Source organism: Colossoma macropomum, unplaced genomic scaffold, assembly GCF_904425465.1.
Source record: "Colossoma macropomum unplaced genomic scaffold, Colossoma_macropomum, whole genome shotgun sequence".
Classification (NCBI taxonomy): domain Eukaryota; kingdom Metazoa; phylum Chordata; class Actinopteri; order Characiformes; family Serrasalmidae; genus Colossoma; species Colossoma macropomum.
Window position 1 is genome coordinate 27,016,807 of NW_023494796.1, and position 7,979 is coordinate 27,024,785.

Below are 7,979 nucleotides of genomic sequence, written 5' to 3' on the forward strand. Positions count from 1 at the left end.
ATATGCTTCATTTTATTTCATTTTATTCAGCCCCTTTAAGCCTGAAATATGTAAATGAGTTCACTGGCCATTATATTAGAAACACATACCTTGTACTTCCCTCACTGGCCACTTCATTAGAAACACCTACCTTGTACTTCCACTTACTGGCCACTTTATTAGAAACACCTACCTTGTACTTCCACTCACTGGCCACTTTATTAGAAACACCTACCTTGTACTTCCCTCACTGGCCACTTTATTAGAAACACCTACCTTGTACTTCCCTCACTGCCCACTTTACTAGAAACACCTACCTTGTACTTCCCTCACTGGCCACTTTATTAGAAACACCTACCTTGTACTTCCCTCACTGGCCACTTTATTAGAAACACCTACCTTGTACTTCCACTCACTGGCCACTTTACTAGAAACACCTACCTTGTACTTCCCTCACTGGCCACTTTATTAGAAACACCTACCTTGTACTTCCACTCACTGGCCACTTTACTAGAAACACCTGCCTTGTACTTCCACTCACTGGCCACTTTACTAGAAACACCTACCTTGTACTTCCTCTCACTGTCCACTTTATTAGAAACACCTACCTTGTACTTCCACTCACTTACCACTTTACTAGAAACACCTACTTTGTACTTCCTCTCACTGGCCACTTTATTAGAAACACCTACTTTGTACTTCCACTCACAGGCACCTTATTAGAAACACCTACTGTGCCTCATTTGGGCTGAAACACTCCTTATAACTTTGGTATGAGTAGGCGGAGCTAAACTGCTGTAAGCTGAACATGCAAATATATGTAGAAAAAAATTGCGACATCACAAAAACAGTGAATTTGTTATGAGCTGCTTTAGCAGGTCAGTTTCCTTATGGATGTTTCCAAACTTTGGTAATGTTTACATACTAGATGAAACTCTTTTACTTGGGAAAAAGGGAGGACAATTAGTTTTTTCATTATTTTGGGCCTTTCAATAGCAGAGTCAGTCAGTGATACAGGATGGCCTGTATTAGCCGACTTCATTGGGGTGAAACAGTATCTCAGAGAGAGAGAGGAGAGAGAGAGAGAGAGAGAGAGAGAGAGAGAGGATGACGAAGGATGGGAACTGTTTGGTTCTTATTACATTCCTGCCCTCCTTAAAAGGCGGCTGAACTTATCGGCAGGTTTGTGTGGAAAGGAGAGAGACTAAAAGAGAGAGATGGGGAGAGAGAGAGAGAGAGAGAGAGGGAGGGAGGGAAGTGAAGGACGCCGTATTTAATAACCTGCCGCATGATACGATCTGAAGAGGCGCTATTTTCCATCTCCTGTATGAAAATGGCTGCTACTTCATAACCTCTCCTCATTTCAGCCGAGCCGCTAGGAGAGATCCTCCACTCTGTCCCCCGCTGAACGAGCCGCGAGGAGGATGAGAGGATATTGCAGCCTCTCATGGGTCATTTTCACTCCCTCTTTCTTTTTCGCTGATGGAGAGGGGCGGGGCTTTCTCTCTCTTGTCCGTAACCTGCCATAATTGGACGCAGCTGCGGGTCAGCCTCAATTAAAACCCTGATTGGCTAACGGACGACTGCTGATTGAATAGGATGGAGAGGGACAGGGGACAGTGGTTGTCATGGAGATTTTTGTTGTTGTATGTTTCCCTGAGTAAAACAGCTTTTTTTAAATCTCTTAAAGAGCAGGCTTATTGCTCAGTTACTGGGCTTTTTTAGCACAACATCAACAAGTAATGAAAGGTTATGAATAGCATGAACATACATGCTTACTCGCCTCAACCCAAGTGGAGCTGTTCAGTAATGTCTAGTACACTGACTGTGTGGTTTCTGACACTGTATGACACACTGTTATCTACAAACATGGACTAAAGTCTGGACAGATGGTTTAGACATTAGTGTTAATTGGTTGGGTAGAAGCTTCCATTGCCTGTTAGCTATTTTAGCGCTGAAGCTCCAGCTCAAAACTAAAGAAGCAAACTTCAGACACCAAACATGTTCTGGCTGAACAATTACATTTAGGGGGGGGGTAATTGATTGAATAATTGATCTACTTTTTGTCTACTATGAATGATCTACTAGGAATTATTTAGTAACTACTAGGAGTCATTCATTACCCACAATTAATTATTCAGTAACTACTATGAATTATTCAGTATCTACTTTGAATTATTTAGTAACTTTAATCAATTTTTCAGTAACTGCTATGAATTATTCAGTAACTGCTATGAATAATTCAGTAACTGCTGTGAAATATTCAGTAACTACTATGAACAATTCAGTAACTACTTTGAATAATTCAGTAACTGCTATGAAATATTCAGTATCTACTTTGAATTATTTAGTAACTTTAATCAATTTTTCAGTAACTGCTATGAAATATTCAGTAACTGCTGTGAAATATTCAGTAACTGCTGTGAAATATTCAGTAACTACTATGAATTATTCCGGAACTAGAATGAGTTATTTAGTAACTGATATGAATTATTCAGTATATATTATGAATTAATCACTATGTACTATGACTTATTCAGTAACTTGTGAATTATTCAGTATCTGCTATGAATTATTCCGTATCTACTATGAATTATTCAGTATCTATTATGAATTATTCAGTATCTACTATGAATTATCCAATAACTTCAGTGAATTATTCAGTATCTATTATGAATTATTCAGTATCTACTATGAATTATCCAATAACTTCAGTGAATTATTCAGTATCTATGATAGATTATTCAGTGACGTCTTCATATTATTTAATATCTACTATAGATTGTTCATTAGCTGCAAAACATTATTCAGTATCTAATGTGACTTTTTCAGTAACTACTGTAAGTTGGTCAGTAACCTCTATAGTTTTACAGTAACTAGAAACTACAGGACTAGTATCTGTGCAGATATAGCTCAGTCTGAACTAGAGTTAGATCATTAGGGACTCATTTTAAAGACCCATATTAAGCCTAAGCTTAGACTAAATTAAATTATAATGTTGAAACCCACTGATATTGCAATTCAGTTTAAAACTAGCTTCAATAAAACCCTAAGAAACCAGCCAAAACAAGTGTGTGTAATTTGGAAACGCTGCACATCTTCTCTCGCATCCACTTTGGTTTGTTTTGTTCAGTGCAAATCAGCTGAGTTCCGATCCAATCAATTCTGGTCAGTGGAGTTGGACTCAATTTAAGGATCTCTCACTGAATCTTATACTGAATTTCCATTACATTTGGCATTTCTGAGACCAGTCTGCCACACCAGCCTAACAAATTCACTCCTCAGTCTTAGGGAGGCAATATTATTTCTACTTCAACATTCATTCCATCCCGGTGAAGCTTTTAATACTCTGTTTCTCCAGGCTGCAAATTCATTTTGACGCATATTTTACTTTTTTGACTCATCACTGTCTCGATAGTCTTATTTCTTTATATGATAAAATGCATACACTTCTCCCTAGTCCTGATTTTCATTCTGATGTTCTTTTTTCTTAGTCCTGTATGATGTTATGAGTATCTAACCACGACTTTCACATTTTTTTCTGCTTCTTTTTTTCTTCCGCTGCTCAGTCTAAACGTCACACTGACACGTTTCTGACAGCCGACAGCTGACAGCCATGCAAAAAAGAGAGTTTAATGATGTGTGTGGCTTCTGTGTCATTTTCAGTGTGAAAGGCACCTATTAATAAATCCAGGGAGTCACAGACCACTCCAAGATTTCACTCTTTAACAGAGCCAGAAGATGCTGAGCTGTAAACAAGGATACAGAAGACCTGGTAAAGTTGTAGATGCTGTTTTTTTATCCAGGGCCATTTCATAAAGCAGAATTTCCCAATAAAGCTGGATCATTTAAACCTGAAACAGGAATGTCTGATTGGACAGTGGACAGTCCTGCTTTATGAAATACCTCTGTGAAAATGTCTGGATAGCTTCAACCCTAGAAGAACAATTCTTACCTTTTAAAGAGCATCTGAGCTTTACAGCAGACCTATAAAGCTGCGGTACAGAAGATTTTTGTCATTTTTTCTGGAAAGGAATTTCCAGTTTTCCAAAAATTCTGTATAATCCAGTGGTGGAGAGTTGATTAATGTGAAATGGTGCATGGTAGAGACTTTTGTTACACTGGTAGTGATAGGAACCAGAGGTTATGACATCTACAACACATTTTATTTACTATCCGAAACCACCAGTGAACCTACACGTCTCCTGAGTTTTATATGTAATATTAATTATGGTAAAATAGTGCTAGATCTGATAATAAACCAATGTCTCATAACCTTCTGTGAGAGAGCTTTCAGAGGTGTATGTCTGGTTCCTGTTACTACCACTGTGAACAATCCTGAATGGCATTGTTTACATCTTAACCATTTAAAAAGTAGATATACTAAAACCTGGTAAAACTTGTGTGACTGCAGGTTACACAGTAAAGCCTAAAATATTTGAGAGAGGAAACAAAAAATGTTCTTCTGTAAGTTACTAACAATTACATTTTTTTATGGCTCCAAAACCTACAATGAATGCAGTGCTACTTTAAATCTAGTCTTGCAAGCCAATCATCAGAGAGTCTGTTTTGTCGCTCAACATGGCCCCTACTTTGACAGGAGAGGGCCGTCTGACTGACATACAAAATAACCAACCATGGACAGGTGATGTGTAGGAGCTGGAGACAATTAAAACAGAGCTACAACAAAAATAGCCCCTCAGGAAACAAAGTGATATGTGCCTGCAAATACGAGAGGTTCCTGTGTACTAGCTTCTAAATGCTTCAAAGAAAACTGTAAAGATTTTATACAATAAAAATTCTCTATCCATTGTCCTACAATGCAGGAAAATGACCACATGCTGCGTGGATGGTCCATTAGCTCTGCCCGCTTGTAGTCATGTGAGCTGTGCTTCATCCTATGTTGTTCTCCTATTGGACTTTTAGCCATAGGCGGGGCTCCACATTCACACATTTTAGGCCAAAATCTTTCTCTTTGTCAAAGCTTCTTGGCCAATTTTGGCCCCAAGGGCACAAAATCGATCATTGGTGATAACTATAAAAATCAAACACCTCTGATTATACTTACCACCAGAAATTAGTTTTGTCTATGACAGCATTATTGTGCATACTCGCCTTTAGAAAGCAGAACTCCACTAGAAAGATTTTTGTTGTTCTAGATCATCACCAGTTTACTAAAATATGACAAATTATTTCATGGTACCACTTTGTAAGACCACCACTCTTATAAAGGGATTATAAATTGTTTAAAATTAGTTCGTAAATGATTATAAACACATAATAAGCACCTTAAAAGTCATTAATAAGCAGTTATAACACATAAATCAAAAGGCCATCTGTGACATACTGCTGGATAAATAGTGAGCCAGCATTCATCTACACTGGTAAAGCTCAGATGTTGCTGGTTACTGATCTTACTTTTCTCCATCAGTCAGCATTAAACCAGTTCATGCGATATTCATATTCATCATATAGAACAACTCATGGTTGCTCTGTTTAGTTGTTCTGGTGCCAAGGCTATCTCACCAGCTCATTCTTGGTGTAGAGTATTTGTGTACGTGTGTAACAGTGGGTTCTTGGGACTGTGTTATTTCCTCAGACTGTGCCTCTTCAAATCTGCAGCAGAAGAGTGGCAGCTGAAATCAAATATCAACACCACTTTTAACCACTTTGGCCTTTGAGTCCTCCAACATAAACCTCATATTTTCACCATCTGCAGTCCTGCAGCTATGACACACATGCTGACCTGGTTTCTTAGAGGAAAAATGTATTGGTAGATCTGCATGTTTTGTAACCTCCCCTTTTAATATTTGCCTTAACCCACAGAAGTGTTATTATTTTGACATACATTCAGTTTACATTCTATATTGGTAGTGCCTTTTTAAAAAATCTTTTCATGTATTTCAATGTCAGAAAATGACAGAACTATATAGGATGTTTTTTCTTTCTGTAAAAAACAAGACTGTTGAATATCATCAAATTCAAATCACTATAAAATGTCTCATCTTCTGCTTTCAGACACAAATGTGGTATGCATTGAAAGTCTTCCACATGGTTTCTCCATTTCAATGAGCTACGAGTAAGAAATAATTAAAGAAAATGTAAGAAGAGGTGTTTGAAGACATGTAGGCCATGAGGGACCCCAGGAGGGCTTAAAGTTCAGTCAGAGCAAGAACAGTGTTGTAATCATTCCATGCTCTCAAGATGTTCCAGTATTTCTTTGACATACTCCTTGCTCATCTACATCTTTTCCCATCTCATTTTTCTTGATGTGACCTAAATATTCAGGTCTTTGCAAGGCCTCTGGCGTATGTTCGTGTTTTATGAGGATACTGGAGTTTGCCTGGCTTGTGAATTGTCTGTTTCCTGGAGTATAGAGTACAGTGAGTACAGTCCGTTTCAGTTTGAGGGCCTACTGAAATTAGGGGTGGGCAATATGGCGATATTTTATCATTATTGTGATTAATTATGTCAGTGTGCTTTTCAGAGCATATCATAGATATCATCAGTATTTAAAAAACACTGATTAACTGCATGCTTCATTACAAAGAGAGCCTGATTAATCCTGTTTAGTCAGATTTAATGTAGTGCAGTGTGTGAGACATTGAATAAAATCATTGTAGGTTTATTATAGCATTTTTGTGTGTTGCACTAGTTTTTTTGACTGTTCCAACTTATCAAATCTCAGGAAAACAATATTATGATAGATGCAGTGTATTGTGGAAATGTCTTGAAGTATTGTGGTATTACATTTTTTTCCAAATTGCCCATCCCTAATAAAGTTGGCTGTAATGGAGGTAGATGGAACCAGACCCTCGCAGATGAGGCTTGGGTTAAAAGCTTTAATGCCAAAAGGACGATCCAAAACCACAGTCATAGAAAAGAACCATATAGTCAAAAGCCAGAGATCCAAAACGTAGCAAAGGGGCAAGACAAAGATCCTACATGAAAACAAGGTAACAGACATGAATGAACGCTCGGTATGCACAACAAGGTGATGATACTTTGTAGGAGCAAACAGTCTGGTTAAATACACAGAGAAACAGGTGTATGTGATTTAGAAGTCCGGGGAAGCTGAGTGTTGATAGGTGGACCTGGATGAGTCCTGAGTCATGTGATGGAGCGAAGTGTTCTGGGAATTGTAGTCCGAGGCGGCCGAGATGACTGTAGTTTCAGCCGGGCAAGAGGGTGGCATGACATTGGTCTGTAGAATAAGTCATGGTTTTTGGCCTTTTGGGATGTTCATTTTTGGTCTGTTGTGCTCTCTGGATTAGGTTGGGGTTTCTGAGGTCTGAAAAAAGTAATGGTTTCTGGAGTCTACAGGTTAAGCTTTTAGGGTCTCTAGAATAAGTCATGGTTTTTGGGGTCTTTGGAGTCTCTTGCAGTAAAAAGCATGGTGTGTGTGTCCTATAGTCATTTTGAGGGGATTTGTGGACCTGGGTCATGCTCTAACTCACAACACGTAAGTATGAAAGAAAAATGTGGACTGCCTGGGAGGCCCTGCGGACCATGTGGGGAAACGCTGCTGTGAAGTAAGTCTAAGTTTCTGAGGTTTGTAGAGACTGGCCTGGCTTTTGAGGTCTCTAGAATCACTCATGGTTTCTGGGATCTATAGAGACTGCCCTGGCTTATGGGGTCTCCAGAATAAGTCATGGTTTCTGGGGTCTGTAGAGACTGGCCTGGTTTATGGGGTCTCCAGAATAAGCCATGGTTTCTGGGATCTATAGAGACTGCCCTGGCTTATGGGGTCTCCAGAATAAGTCATGGTTTCTGGGGTCTGTAGAGACTGGCCTGGTTTATGGGGTCTCCAGAATAAGCCATGGTTTCTGGGATCTTTAGAGACTGGCCTGGCTTATGGGGTCTCCAGAATAAGCCATGGTTTCTGGGATCTTTAGAGACTGGCCTGGTTTATGGGGTCTCCAGATTAAGTCATGGTTTCTGGGATCTTTAGAGACTGGCCTGGCTTAGGGGGTCTCCGGATTAAGCCATGGTTTCTGGGA